This window comes from Symphalangus syndactylus, chromosome 7 (assembly GCF_028878055.3).
Source record: "Symphalangus syndactylus isolate Jambi chromosome 7, NHGRI_mSymSyn1-v2.1_pri, whole genome shotgun sequence".
NCBI lineage: Eukaryota > Metazoa > Chordata > Mammalia > Primates > Hylobatidae > Symphalangus > Symphalangus syndactylus.
In genome coordinates, this window is record NC_072429.2 from 105039507 (window position 1) to 105055860 (window position 16354).

General features: G+C 41.1%; 1 protein-coding gene across 1 annotated transcript in view; it reads left to right on the forward strand.

Moving 5' to 3' along the window:
• Positions 1–6625: 6625 nt before the first annotated feature.
• The window catches only part of OXR1 (oxidation resistance 1), a 490018-nt gene continuing 480289 nt past the window's right edge, over positions 6626–16354 (forward strand). The window contains exon 1 of the mRNA XM_063642917.1: positions 6626–6722. The gene's annotated coding sequence lies outside the window, so the exon portion shown is untranslated. The remainder of the gene's footprint in view (positions 6723–16354) is intronic.

Sequence of the window (16354 nt, forward strand, 5' to 3'; positions counted from 1 at the left end):
TTAGTATCTTATTAAACTAATGAAGTACAGGGCTAAGAAAAGTTATTTTAAAAATATATCTAGCTTCTTTCTAGCTACTTGAACTGAAATGTCAACTTAAAATTTCTAAATGGAGTGTTATAACTTATCTTGTATATTACATGTCAAATAGCCTACATCTTGGTCCTAGACTATCCTAATTTCACAGAATTCTAACTAATTTGGTGTATAATGTCTTGATGACTTTGTTAGATTAATACATTCTTAGGTCAAATTTGTCACGGTTTCAATTCTACTTTTGTTCTTGCAGTTTTGTCTAAGTAATCAGCATTTGTTTTATATGACAGTGTGGTCAATATCAAGGAAAGCCTGAAAAGAATGACAGTTAAACTAAGAACCTGTGTTGGAATCCTGGGTCTTATAATTTACTACGGTTAAGAAAATTACCATATTTTGTCAAATCTACAACATTGTTGACAAATCACCAAGAAAGAAAAGATACATCCCAATTTTATGAAGGTTAACGTGTGGATTATTTTATCTTAGATTGATGAAATACAGTACTTAGTTCTTTGACCTTCAGCTTTTTCATCTATGTTACTTACCAGCTGCAGTCCTGCCTGCTTCACAACTATATTCTTCCATCCTCTTGTCCACTCTCATTCCCTGGGAATGGCTGAAATACCAAGTCTGGACCCCAGGGAACATTTTTCTGCTGGATGCACTTGCCTGCTATTCAGTTAATCTGCTGTGGATGGGCACCTAACCCAAGCTTCTTGGATCATGTTTTTCCCCAGGGATTTCTTTTCCTCTGTGTTTTTAAAATATACATTTTTAAATTTTAGAATAATTTTATGTTTTTAGAAAAGTCGTAATAATAATACAGAGAATTCCTGTAATCCTTCACCCAATTTGCCCCATGGTTAACATCTTACATTTGTCAAAACATTAACATTGGTTAATTACTATTAACATTAACATTGTTACATTACTATTAATTGAACTCCATATTTCACCGATTGTTTTCATTAATGCCCTCTTTCTGTTCCAGGATACAATTCAAGATACCACAGTGGATTTAGCTGTTGTGTCTTTTTGGTCTCTTTTGTTGTGTAATAGTTGCTTAATTTTTGTTTTTTATGACTTTGACAGTTTTAAGGAATACTGGTCAGGTATTTTGTAGAATGTCTCTCAATTTAGATTTATCTGATATTTTCTCATGATTCAACTGGAGTTGTAGGTTTTTGGAAAGAAATCCACAGAGATGAGGTGCCTTTGTCATTACATCATATTAGATGGTAAATGATAGTCATATGACATCACTGGTGATGTTAAGCCTTCATCACTTGGTTAAGATAGTTTCAGCCAGCATTTTCCACTGTAAAGTTGCTATTCTTCCTTTTCTACATTCTTTGGAAGCAAGCCACCGAGTTCTTTGGAAACGTCTAAACCAAAGCCAATTGAATAGATCCTGTCCTTATTTAATGAAGGGATCCAAGGACTATACAGGCTGTGAAAAAAGCCTGTCTGCAAGGTGGGAAAATAAACCTGCTGATGAGATATGGACAGAATCGTGATGGCATTTCCACCTCCTGAGGCTCAGAGAAGCTCCCTGTCTTCTGGAGGTTATATTTCACTCTACTATTGTTCCAGAAAATTTCCCTTCTTACCCACACCAGTTTTGGTTGAATTTCTATATGCCCAACCAAAAATAGGCTAAAATACTATATACCTCATTGGATTGTTATGAGAATTAAATTAGTAGTACGCAAAGGAGTGCCTACCACAGGAAGAGACATATAGAAGTACCAATAAATGTTGAATATTAATATTAGTTGATGCAGAGTAGTATTTTGAATCCATTATATTAAAAACATTGTGGAAATAAACTAACGGTCATAGATTTCTTAGTCATATTTGAGAATTTGAGATCACACATTAAACATACTTGTCATTGTAGCATTGGACTCAAAGAGAAGTGAAATGAGTTGTAGCTTTATCAGGATCTTGCTGCTTCTGCAAGAACTAAGCCATGTTTGTGTTAGATTCAGAGGCAAGAAAAGAGCAGCCTGGTATTTGAAGTACATAATTATCCACATTCTTCTTTCCTGAGGAAAGGGCCATCAGAGCTAAGTCTTTTAGTCAAGAAGCATCTTTGATTCACAAATACTGTGTGATCCTTAATGTCCCATGACTATTATCTAGAATTGTTTCTAGATAATAGTGTTTCAGTGTTTCAGCCTGAAGGTGCAGAGAGAGGGGAGAAATGTGCATTTATATCTTTACTACATATCATTAATGAATCTGTTGTGACATTTATCTATAGTCGTGAAATGAAAAAATAATCTGGGCATAAGTGACTTTGAACTACTCCTATTTAGTTCTCCAAATTTAATTTTTTTCACAACAGGAAAATAGCTATCAAGAAGACAAACTTTTAATAGCTCTTTAATTAAGCTGTCTTGGTATTTCCTTTTCCCTTAAAAAACTCGTTTACAAATTGTTTCACATTTCTACCTTGGTTCTGATTTTCTAAAAGCAAATTTGGTATGAAAGAAGTACAATAGAAAGACAAGCTAGTGTCCAAGTATCTAAAATGGTTTGCCTCTGTGCAATGGAAGCAGAATATGCAGAATATGCTCAGTGGTTAGTGCCAATACCTGGAAGTATACCAGATGCTTGGCAGTGTAGCATAGATCTCAGTGAAGGAATTCAAAGTAAGACAAAGTAAAGGAGAAAAGAAGGGACTATACAGAGGTATCCCTACACAAAATGGTGAAAGAAGTAGTGTATATTGCATGTCAGCCTACCTCCAGCATCAGCTCTCTCCATGTTTCCTTGACTCCCTGAAAGCAGATGACTTAGTGCCCACCTCATGCATTCCCCGTTTCAGACTTAAATATTCACTTCCTGTCCTATAATCCCTCAATGCATCAGCAAGCACCTATTTGAGCACTGACGAAGATAAAATACACACAAATATAAATTTGCCATTGTCCCAATCCTCCAGAAACTTGCCGTTTAGAGGGGGAGGAGAAGCAAGTACGTAGATAACTAAAACAAAAGGCAGAGTGGTGTAGAGAGGGACAAAGAACTATAGAGATGAAAATTAGGAGAAGAAAAGATGAATAATCTGAGGTGTAGGTTAAGATGTGGTCTGTGGGAGGCTGAGACAGGAGAATTATTGGAATCCTGGAGGCAGAGGTTGCAGTGAGCTGAGATAGTGCCACTGCACTTCAGCCTGGGCAACAGAGTGAGACTCCGTTTCAGAGAAAAAAAAAAAAAGATGTGTGCTGTGGTGTGACAGAGCTAAGACAGGAGTTCCTAGAGGACAATGTACAAAGTCATGAGAAGAAGTTCAAGGAAAAGATCCTGGATTTGATAAGTTTAACGTAATTATAGAATGCAGTTTAAATGAGATGACTCATGGATTGCATTGATTTATTCCTAGAATAACAAATATTAAAGGAGGTAACAAACAAATTGCATAAGATAAGTAAAGAGAAAAAAGACAGCCAATTATTCAAATAATTCTAGCATAAGAAATAATACAAAACTATAAGGACAGCAGCGTTTCCCCCTATCTGTTCGTGTTTTGAGACACAATGGGAAAACCCCCACTTTTTATTATCAAATGGTTTACATAATGATCAAGTACATTAGATAAAAACAAAAAACTGGGCTTTAATAATATGGAAAATATCCTTTTCCTGCAGAGACAGATTGGGGACTGAAAGCGTCAGCTGGCTGAGTGGCTCATTAGCTGTCTTTAATGAGTGGCACCACCTTGGAAATAACCAGGGCCCTGAAATAAAGATGAAAAGGCAACAAAGAGGGGACTCTCTGTTACCCTTAGGCAGGCAAATCAAAGCAACTGAGCCTAAAAAGAGATGGGAAAAGTTCACTTCAAAGCATTATTATTATCTTGCTCATTTCTGAATAACTGAAACCAAGGGCCCTCCCAACACGCTTGCTGTCCTTTTTTTGTCCGTGGGGAAACAGGCCAGTCTATGAGTTTACTGGATATCCATTATTTCTGTCTTGCAAACATCCCCTATTCCTTCTTTTGCTAACCAAACACTTTTTTCCTTTTTGAGAATTTTTCATCCCCAAGAGGATGCAGGTGGTTGATTGTGTGAGCCAGGACAGCCAATAAGAGTACACCTTCACAGACTGATCTGCTCAACAGAAGAAGAGACTTGATTTCTTTGTAAGGTTACAAAATTCGTCAACTGTGTAGGGCTGACACTATGGACATAATGTGAGGGGAATGAAACCAACACAGGAAGCAACGCTGAAAGCAAGTTAGAGAAAGAGACAATCATATTCTTCCTAATGTTGTTAAGCCCAGGACAAGCCCTGCTATTTCTAGTACTTGTGAGTTACGCGGGCCAATGCATTTTCTCTGCCTAGGTTAGAATTATGTCCCTGTCACTTGTTACTTCGAGTCCTCAATGCAGTACGTTTTTGAGCTACACTTTTCTATAGGACACCGAAGAGACTTTGAAATCAAGATCTTCCCTGTTTCATGATTATGGGTAGTGTGCATGCTGTAGCATGGTGATGTTCAGAGTGCCATACCACCTTAAGAATAATTACTGAAAGAGGAAGAATGAAAGCAACCAGGATGAAAATAAAGTTTGTTTTTCACCTTCTTTCACCACGGATAGAAATGACTGATTTGTGTTGATAGTCTAAGAAAATTCACATTTTGATCTCCCAATGAATCACCTATGGAAAATTAGAAACATGATATTGTCGTAATAAGGTGGCCCTGGTCCCGCAGATGACATTTGCAGCTTCGGTAAAAAAGTAAAAGTTCAAACCTTAATTGATTACTTATTTTGGGGTGCACATGGCACTAAATTGCAAGTGGGGATGGAAAGGCGCAGATATCTTAGGAGGGAGGAAATCTTGACCCAAATAGACAAATTCCACTACAGTTCTATGAAAAAATCACATGTACATTACTTAGTAGGGTTAGCAAAGTCTAACTAATTTATAATACTGCAAAAACAAAGTAGCTTTATCACAGAGTCTGAACTGAGATAATTATAAAATACATACCTAGTCTATACATTGCTTGTAGAAGATTCTCAGTAAATTCTTTCTGACAGAATAAAAATGAAACGCTATCAATTTCAACATAACAGAAAATTTAAGCTGCGAATGCTCGTAATAAATTAGGGGAAAATAATGGAGAACAAAACCCGCAATCGGCTTATTGCTGACACGCCACGCCACTCAGAATAGTATCTAATTTTCTTGATCCCTTATCTCAGGTAAAGCTATTGACTCGGGGAAATAGGTTATGCGGAAACCATGAAAGTTTCTAGTCTGGCCGACCCTAGGTTCAACACTCTTATTATTTCAGGCAAGCGATGAGCGCCTGTAGCTAAATTTCAACATCCCTGTCTGTCAAATGGGAATAATAATGATTCTGTCATTGGGTGGCTGTTGAGAGGTGAGTGAAACAAGACGGAAATTTGACCCAGGAAATATCTGTACCTCTCACTTTAAAGAACAGAATTAAAAAATAATAATGATCAGAAATTAAAGTAGAATAGAGTGAACACTAATAGCGGGAAATAGCTAATTTGCAGGTGAGGTGGCTGAATGGTTCCTACGCTTAAAGTGTTTGCTGGATGCACAGGAGATCTGGGATACATCCCGAACTCGCAACAGGACCAGCTCCTTTCCTCAAGGTTACAGAACAGCCAGGTTCCAGTTCAGGTCTGGGAATCTACCCATCCAGAGTTTGCGCCCTTTTCGTTTTGCAATTTAAAACCGGGTTGGAGGGTGAAGGAGTGAAGGCAACATGCGGAGAAAGTAAATTACCGTTCAGGTGACAGGAACAAGAAAATCTCCAAGGTCAGGGTGGGTTGTCAACGAATTATGCAAAACACTGCGGAATGAGGAGTCACAAACGCCTTGCAAAGAATTCTGAATTTTAGAAGCTCTTTGCAGAACCCCCTTCAGCCCGCTCCAAGCTGCCTTGGGTCCCTCTCTAGGCTGTCAGACTTCGCCTTCCTTTCCTCCTTGTTTTTCCCAGCAACCAAAGCATCTGAAAAACATTTTTTTCTCCGTAAATCTGAACAAATTTCCTTGTAGCGCAGAAGCTTTTTTATCGCTTTAACAAAACTTTCCTCTGCTTCTCTAGGGAGAACCTAGTATTACAGCTGCCCGACAGGCAGGACCCCGAAATCGGGGCAGCTCTGGCTTAGTCCAGGCTATTCGAGTGGGCGCCTGAACTGGAGGCGCCGTCTCCACCCAGATGGGGATCCCTAGTGCAGGCAGACGCCTGGCAGGACTCAGCGAGCTCCGGTCCCCAACGCGGTAGCCAGCGCAGAAGCCCGAACCCGAGACAGAGGGACCGCGCGCGGGGACGGGTGCGCGCTAAGCCAGATTGGCTTCCGCAGGAGCTATTTTTAGCGGTGCGTGGCTCCCCCCGCCCCCGGCGTGGTAGCCTCCGGCTCGCGGCGCCCCGCTCTCGGTCTCCCCCGCCGCTGCCGGCTCTTGGTAGCTTCCACGCGGGCAGGTCCGGAAACTGAGCATGTCTGCAAGCGCTCGGCGGCTCCGGCGGCAGCGGGGGCAGAGCTGGGCTGCGTCAGGCTGAGCCCATTCACCTCGCGGCCGCAGGAGCTCAGCGCCGGCGCCGCGCCGCCCAGCCCCGCCGAGAGGGGCGCACTCGCCGCCGCGGGGCCCGCCGCCGCTCACCGCAGCCCCCTCCTGGCGACCCGCAAGTAAGTTTGTGAGGCTGCTGGGCGTTGGGGCGAGGGCTTGGCGCCCGGGGGAGTCCAGGAGGGATAGCGGGAAGTGCGGCTGGCGCCCGGGAGAGCCGGCTGGCCTCTGCCCCCTGTGCCTGGCGCCTCTCCGAGCCACTTAACCAATTTGAAAGCGGGTGGCCATTGGGATGCTCGAGCGGGGACGACGGGCAGAGCAGGAGGGCAGAACTAGCTCCAGCGGGGGCCCTGAGGGCGGACTTGGGAAGAAGGAAAGACCGCTCGGCGAGGGAGGGGACTGGGCGGGGAGGCTGGGTTTGGGGCGCGGGAGCCCGGCCAGGGACAGCCGCAGAAGGAAAGTGGGGGTGTCGCCGGGGGATAGAGTGGGAGCAGCGTGAGAGCACAGTGTTGGGGGCGCAGAGTGGAGGGCAAGCGTGTCTTGACCAGAGTGGCAGGAGGATGGGTGGAAAGTGGGGCGCGTGGAAAGCGGATTTGGACGAGAGCAAAGGACGCCGGTGGAAGGGACAGTGGGCTCCGGAGGGAAGAGTGGACTCGGATAATTTGGGGAATCAGTACAAGGTTAGGGGGCACATCATGATGGAGTCAGCCTGGAATCTGTCTCCGGTTAAAGTACGCGAGGCCACATGTTGGGAACTGGCTGGGGAAAAGGATGGATGTAGAAAGTGGCCTGGAGGGCCGACTGGAAAATCGCTGAGGGATTTGGGTGAAGAGGAGGGGAGCTGTGCAGTATCGGGCGGAGGAACTGGGCTGCTGGTAGGGCCTGAAAGGTTCAGGAGAGGGTTGGAGGCTTCCCCGTGCCGCCCCTTGAATAGTGATTTAGTACTGTTCTGTGAGGTTCACTTTCACCCAGGCTCCTCCTCCGTCTACTACCTGGCTTGGACGCACCTCGGCTCGCTGTAGGCGAGCTTGTAGGAGATTTAAATAGACATCAGGTGGTGGGGAAGGTAGTCGTTTACGGGGGGGGGAGCTGCTCGGGCTTCCCTTAAGTGGTTCCCGGCACGCTCAGGGTGCAGTGTAGGGTATGAATGTGTGTATTGCGGGGGTAGGGTGGGGTAGGGGGAGTGGTGTCAGTTCTAGGCCACAGGAATTCATGGTCTGGCCCCAGAGGTGCGGTGTTTTTGGCCGGGAAGTCAGGCAGAAGTCTGCAGCGTGCAACTCGCGGCGGGGTGTGTGTGTGCGTGTGTGCTCTCGCGTGTGCATGTTTCCGGCCCGGGGTCGCGTGTGTGACTGCAGCCTGTCTCCATGACAAGAAGATCCAGGGATCTATGGGCGGCACGGGGAAGGGATTAAGGGGAACATGCTTCCCTACGTCTTTTCTGCCTCCTTTTCCCAGGGTAGCATTCTTTGCTTATCCAGTGATGCCTCTTTCTAACCTCTCCCTCTCCCCTTACATCCCAAACCTGATGCGGGTCTTCTCTGATTCGGCACTCTAAGGAGGACTCAGCTGCCGGCTGCGACCACCGTGGACTCCCTCTATGGAAGGGAATCCTGGGAGTCCCGGCTGTCAGAGGGGTTCCCAAATCCAAAGGGTCCATCTCCAAGGCGTCACTCCGGGGGTCCGCGGTTCACTCTGCTGCCCCTTGCAGGTGATGCTGTGATTGTTGCCTGCGGGCAGGGAAGCACGATGGCTCCAAAAGGCCAGCGGAGCCGAGAAGCAGGGACAGAGACCAGCATTTAAGGGATCTCTGGCGGGGGCCTCCCTGGAGTTCTCCACATGTAAATATAGCGGAAAAAGAAAACACTAGGTTACTAGAATAAACACGTCCTAAAATCTCTATGCAAAAACGCCCTTTTGAACAGCAAAGATTTCACCCACCAAAACAAGGAGGCAAGAAGCTTCCACAGTGTGCGGGATCCGAAACAGGACCGGCCCGGCGTTGGGTGAGAGTGGGGGAGGGGTTGTCGGCTTCTCCATCCAGCTTGCCATGTTCTGTCGTCGGTTTCACATTTTCAGAGAAACTTTATCAGATGCAGGAAATGAGGATGAAGGCAACTCTGGAAGGATGCAAAGAAGGGAGAGCAAGCACTGTACCTACTGTCTGCTGTCAAAGAGGGCTGGTCTCATAACTAAAAGATCCAGTCCCTGAGATCTTGTGTGCAACCGTCAGAAATAGTTCAGGACATCAAATTGCACAGAGAAGATTCAGATGAAGGGAAACAAGAACTCTGTGGAAAACTGTTGGGGACAGTGGCACAGGTTGTCTTGCAAGGTGATGTCTGTCCCGTGGAGGGACACAAGAGCGAGGACAGCACGGTTCTAATGGCCAGGGCATGTCTTCTTATTCCATGTGACAGTGACTGGCTGAGTTGCTAGTACGTTTTTGAAATATACCCTTTGAGATATGTTGATTATTCTGGACATCTGTAAGGTGGGAAATTTGAATAAAAAGACTTCTGCTGTCATTATTGGCTTTTATGGCTACGATTTTTTTTCAGTCATTATTATAAATCATGTGAAGGTAAAATAAATGATCATTTCAGCCATTAATTCTGTTCTGCACAGAATGCTGTTCAAATAAAACATCATCTGATATGTTTGCCTGTGTTGTTTTGTTTGGGGGTCACGGAAGAGGGAAAGTGCCAAATTGATTAGGGTGTCATAAAAAAGCAGAGATTAGGTCCGGGTAGATCTTATAAGTGTGTGCAGGAAAAGGCTTCGTTATAGAATGCTAAATTTAATGTGAGATGAATCTTTTACTCCCCACCTCCTGCATTTGAAATACAAAGGATTGTACCCTTGGGCTGGTTCCTAGTCCTTAAATGGAAGCCTAACTGGACACTTTTTTTCTGGAGGATTGTTCCCCAAATCCTGGTAAGCTTTAGAAAATACTCAATGGAATCTTTGTTGCCCTAAGATAAAGTCATTACAAAGAAAAAAAAAAAAGAAGAAGAAGAAGAAAGTAAAGGTGGTGAAATGGCTTGAGGAAGCAGAATGAGAAATAGAGATGTCAGTCAAAGTGGAAGAAGATAAATCACTTTCTCTCACTTTAGGGATAGATCTTATTGATAGGCTTAGAGCAGTGATTCTCCACTGGGGGCAGTTTTGCCCTCTAGGGGATACTGACAATGTCTGGAGAAATTTTTGATTGTCACAACTTTGGGGGAGAGGTGCTGCTGGTGTCTTGTGGGCCAGGCCAGGGATGCTGCAAACATTCTACAATAAACTGGACAGCCCCCTGCAATTATCCAGCCCAAATGTCAGTAATGCTTAATTTGAGAAACCTGGCTTTCCACAACATGTGCTTAAGATTAAAAGCAACCCCTTTTAGGATACTTTCAAATATTCCTGCTGGAAGTCCATCTTGAAAATCAAGAGTAGTTAATAAGAGACTTTCTTTGCAAAATGGTCCCATGTTCAAAAACACTTGTTTTAAGGAAATTAAAGAGGCTTCCTTTTGGCAGAACTGTTTTTCAGCCTTTAAAAAACAAACAAAACATCCTCAGACATATTGAGAATTTCTAAAAGGTGAATTATATGCATATGTGCATGTAAGCTAAGTAAACATTGTTTGATGAAACCGAATCAAAACTATTCCGCTATACTAATTTCACTGAACTTGTTTGGTAATTGCTTTTTAAAAGTAATAATCTTAATTTTTAATTAAAAGGAATTTAATTAAAATTACAACTTGTAAGTTCTTTATCAAGTGAGGGATTGAACAATCAGAGAAAAATGTTTGACAAATATTTATTTGAAACCCCCCAAAATATTCCAAAATGAAACCTTAGTATTTATAGGTATCTACATAGGAAGGTAAGAATTTCGTATAATTTTCTCGTTCTGTATTTAATTTCCGTTTGAAATCGACAGCATGGAGCTTATTGAGAAGCATCAAGCCTTTCGATTCTGTAGCACAATACATTGCTTAGAAAGAAGGAACAATACCTTACACTCATAAATGTAATAAGATACTGTTCTAATATCCCCTGCATTCAGGAACTCAGAGCACTTATTAGGTAAAAGCCTTGTCATTAACACAATGAGGTCTAGTGAAACTAAAATTTGGTCATTGTTTCTACCCCCTCTTCTGTCTCACCATTCCACCCATTTTTGTTACTGGTTTGTTTCAGAATTCATTCCGAAGATATCATCATTAGGGTTGCTTACTTCTTTCTTGTTCTAATAACCATTCCAATCACCCTTACCTATTACTGTCCCTCAGGGATTTGTGTTGCAGCAGACTTGATACTCCTGCTGACTCTGGGGCACCCAGCAACCGCACCCCCCCCCAGCCCCGCCCTTTCTCCTGTGCGTACAAATGCAAACAGCTCTTTTCTGCTTCTAGGTGGAATGGGGATTTGTGCCTGTCTTGGAAAAAGGCAGTGGGGAGAGCCTTTGTTTTTCACAAAGGCAACCTCAGTTTCTCTGCTTGTATATTTACTGAATTGGTTTGTTCAATTGCATATTCTTGCTATTAGAGAGGCTTCCTCTTTCCCAAGGGAATAGTGAAAGAACTGAGGAAAACATGATTTCAGTGTAAGCAACACTGGTATTGATAGAATGCCCCTGTCATTGGACTACGTGAAAACCCAATAAATATGATTTGAACCAATGATAATCATATTTGTAAATTCAATACGCACTTGTAAACTCAGCAGTAGCAGGTTCTGTTCTAGACACTGGGACTCTTGCACTTGCAATACCCAGATATATCTCTAAAAGTCTATCTGTACAAAGAAACATAAGATGGGCATTCATTTTCATTGGATTTGGAGCAATTGTAGAGATATTTCCTGATTCTTGAAAAGACTTCAGAACACAATTGGTGAGATGCAGAAGGCAGAAGAAATCGTTAAGGGGAAAACAGTTACATGGATTTCTGTACAGCCTAGACAAGGAGGAAATGAGAAATTTGAGGTGAAAGGGGTCAATTCTTGTCTCCCTTTTCCTTTCCTTAGCAAATGATTATTGATTTTGTTTGACATCTGAGCAACAAGCAGATACTTGTTGAATGGATGTGTGCCTTTTTGCACTTCTAATAGCCACAGTGGTAGAAGACAATGGGCTGGCTGGCACTGGTAGTTAGAGGAAGCAGAATTTCAAATCAGTTCTGTTCTAATGGTGTTTGCAGCAAAGGCTCTCACCACACACTTTCAAAGACTGAGCATTGTGTGTCACTATTTTGGGGAGATTAATATAAAGACTACAGAATTGAGCACTTTTGTTATTTTGGGTACTAGGGAATACCTATGCTTTAAAGTATACTTATTTGGAGAAATCATATTTATTTGGGGGAGAAGGAAATATTGATAAGATGGCAGCTCCGTTTACCTAAAAACAAACTTGCTGCTTACTCTGGCATGTCAATTATTGTCCCAGCTGGAAGGAGGGTCATGTGAGAATTTTATCTAACACCTTATGTTGTTCTTGCTGAATTCAGGAGCAACAACAAACACACACACACAGCAAGATTTTGAAATTTATGCTGTAGCAAAGGCAAAGAGAATATCTTTTTTTAAAATTTTGTTTTATCTTATAATTGTTAAAGATAAGTAATAGCAGTGCAGGAAAAAGGCAACCTTGTTTGTGGAAGGTTTTACTTTTGTTTACAAATGCTTATTCGTCTTAAGAAACAGACAGCCTGGAACATTTCCCCAGGCTTTCAGCCTTCTTTATAAATAGTGTGTCTCCTCTATCTCTGGAATATTCATTATGTGGTGTCATTTAGAATCTGAATCCTGGGCTCAGATGGCTGATGTGGTTCCTTCTGATTTTGTGATTCAGAATTGTCTCTATCCTCCTAAAGAAGGTAAAAGAGACATGCTGTTTGTCATTGGGGGCACAGTAATAGGTGCAGGCTGTAGTCTGTTTTACAGAATTACATGCATATTGCTTGACCTTGGTCTGGGACCCCACTGACCAAAACACTGAACTCAGCCTTCTGGATTATGAAGCCTGATTTTTGCAATTTTGATTTGAACAACAGTGTTTTGACCAGGTTTGACAATCAGCTGATGTGTTTGGAAAAGACTGACTAATGAGCCAGAATACTAACCACCCATTTACAAGGAAAGAGGCACAGACATTTAGGGAGGATCATGAGCTTTGCAGTCAAATCTGGCACTCCTGCTTAGTGGTTTGTGACTTTAGATGAGCTTAACTTTATGGAACTTTTATTTCTTCATCTTTAAAATGAAGATAATTATGAAGTGATTTGCCTGAGGTCAGTAGTCACTCTGCATCATTTCAGCTTAGTTTACAGTTTTCAAAATCTCCATCCAAACCTTCTCCTTCTTAAGAGCATGCTTATTTTCTTGGTTAAATCCATGTTTCTTCTGTTTATTTAAAAATGCTCAAGAACCTATATTTAGCTCAAGAGCTTCTCCTTTCAGTTGTTAGATTCTGTTAGAGGCAAAAAAAAAGGTAACTGATGGGTCTCTAATTATGTTCAATTCAGGTATTCACCTAAATTGTCAAAAAGATGAAATGCCTTTTTATTTTTTCCTAATTGGGATGAACATAAGTAGAGCTTTAGGTAAAGATATCCAAAACCAAACAATACCATATGCATAATGTCTTTCAACTAGGATGTATTTTTTGATGATCAGAAAATTGAAGATTGGCCCTTGCTGATAATTCCGTTATTAAGTTAATAGATGTTTTTATACCAGTTTAGTGTTGTTGCCATTATGGTTTATTGAAGCGTTTCAGATTCAATAAAAATCTGAAAACCTGTTGTATGTTGTTCATTGTAAAATAAATACTGTATGTATTCTATTCTTATTTGTAATTTATGGTGACTGATATACATATGATCAATTGGAATAATGAAAGACTTAAAGTTGGAAACCAGAACAGATGGAAACTTTGAAAGAACATTCTCTTTAGCACCACACAAGTTTGTATTCAAATCTCTATTCCTCAGTTACTAGCTACAAAAAATTGGGCAAATTACTTTCTACCTTACTACTTTTTGAGAATCATATCCACTGGATTATAGGTTATGATTCCTGTGATGATTCGGTGACATAAGCAAGTAAAGATGCTAGCATGATGTCTGGCATCCTCTTTGTCCTTGTACTCTGCTAATTCCACCACACTTCAGCTGTGCCCTTGCAAGTGCTCATTTATGCTTGAATTAGTTTCAACTGTTTTACTCTCAAGACTCATAAAGCCTGATCTCAAGTTTCTTGAGCGAAAAAAAGAGAGACATGATTCGTGACTGTGTGAGTGAGTGGAGCCGGGAGCTCTATGTGACTCTAGGCAGGACCTGATTCAGGGCTCACACCATGTGACCAGTTGCACTGCAGTTTCCATTGCAATTTCTTAGCTCCCCTTCCTAAGTCTTGGCTATGTCCTTGACAGGCTTACTCTTAAGGGTTCTAAGATGGCTACCAGAAGCTTTCAGAGCTTCGTGTTCCCAGGTTCAAACCTAGTGAAGAGGACAGTCTCTTCCCGTACCTTTTACAGGGGAAAGAGGAAGCTGCTCTTCCTAGAAATTCCAGCAAATATCCCTGGTCAGGTCAAGAGCCCTCCACCAGTCATAGTGGCCGGAAAGGTGGAATATACTGGTTGAGGAAGTGTGGTTTCCCATAGAAAATTGAGGGATTGCTGTTTGTATGCTGATTGTATGCTAGCACAATAAGAAGCCACCACAGCATTTATGTTACTGTTTGGCACCAAAGAAAAATGTTAGAGTCATGGTTTTATTTCATCTGGGTCATGGTTAAAGTCTAGAGGATTCTTTCTGTACCATTACTGAATATGTGTTTCCAATGATTGATCTGAATTTTCAAGATTAATGACACCAGTGCACATTAGCTCTCTTCCTTCAATCTACATCATTAGACTGGCTGGGTACACACTAGAATTTATGTTTTGCTACAAACAACTGTTTGTTCAAGGAACAAATTAACATATTTTCTTACATTAGATACTAGGTAGTAGAATCAGTGTTTTCTGATAAAAGTCAGGAGAAGCTGTTATCATGTAAACTGTTAATCTAACATCCAGTGATTTATTCCTTTGTTCCTGGGTTACCTTACTAACCTCTGGTCCTTCATCTACATACCAAATTACACTTTACAGGAAGGCTACTAAGATTTATGCAACAAACAAGTCTTAGTCTCTACAAACATGGGCAACTAAAAAAAATTCCAGAAAGGTTAACTTGTTAAATGTTTGTATATTAAAAAAAAAATTCTACATCATCCATTAGGGCTGTTGAATGCAGTCTCTTAAATGCAGTCATTTTCTAAGATAAAATGTGATCTTACGTTTTTAATTAATATATTAATGGACTAAGGATGTTTTCTCACATTTATTTTTCACCCTTTGCATAGATCACAGTGACTGGATGTCATACATCACATATTAAGCAGAAGAATGTTAACAGCCATGATAAATGGCTTTGAGTGAAAAATATTTTCTTCTGTTTTCATTCATCCAAATGGCTTAGTCACATAAATAAATGTAAGTGCCTTATTTTAAAATGTCTTAAAATGGGAAAATAAAATCACGTATCTTTGCATTTTTAAAGTTAGTAGCTTTCAGGCTACTATAAAATGTAGTCTACTTGTGGTAAGTATGTCATTGTAGCAATTGGTTTTTCCATATGTAGTTTCCAACATGGAAGGTGGGGGAGATACTCTAGCACAATGCAGTTCGAAAATTAAAAACCACAGAAATGAAGCAGACTTGCATTATCTGTTACATCTATTTAGGTTCTTAAATTCTTAAGAAGACCAAAGAAGTTGAAAGGTGTTCTCTCACACGACTAAAGTATCATTGAAGTGAGATTTTTACTTCTTTGCCAGCATGTTTTTAAATTTCAGATCAGCAGTTACATTGGTGGGTGTATAACAGAGAACGCATAAAGTCATGTGAATGTTTCAGATATAGTTTTTAATTATCTGAAATATGAAATGAACAACTAAGAAGAAAAAATTACCATTCTGGCATGGTAAAAATATTCTGTAATTTTAAGAAATACCTAGAGAGAGATCATTTTAACATAGCCTTTAAGGCATAGCTGTTGATTATATAATATATTAAGAGTTTTGTGTTTGAGTATCATGCACACATTATGTTTGTCCCTAAATATTATGGGTAAAGTTTTCTTTGGTATTGCAGTTCTTATTTTTGCTAATGGGACTGAAAATAAAAGGTTGTTAGTAGCTTAGTTAGAAACTATGCACTTTTAAAATGTTTTCCATCAACTGCCTCTTCTGACTGAAGCACAGAGAATTGCAAAAACAGTAATAGATACATTATAGATAACTGTACATAGAAAAGCTCTGAGCTAATCATTTAGATTATTCTGTGGAAGGGAATGGAGTAAGGCTGAAATTTCACTGGAACTTACTAATAGTAGTAAGTCCAAATAAGGTAAATCTTAAAACAGAACAAAACTCAAAGTTATGATGTTGTAACTTATCAGAGTTCCTTCACTGACTTAAATGGAAGTGTATTCTATTCAGATTAAGCAGAAAGGAATCCATTGGATGGTTATGGAGGAGTTTATGGAACTGAAGGAAATTCTGAAAAGCAGGATCTTGGACAGGATAATATCCCAGTGCTGGAATGGATCAGCTCTAGCTATTTTCCATCATTGCGTCACTGTCCTCAAGACTCAGCATTTAGAAAGGACAGAGAGAGAGAGAGAGAGAGACAGAGCTTGGGGGAAGAATAG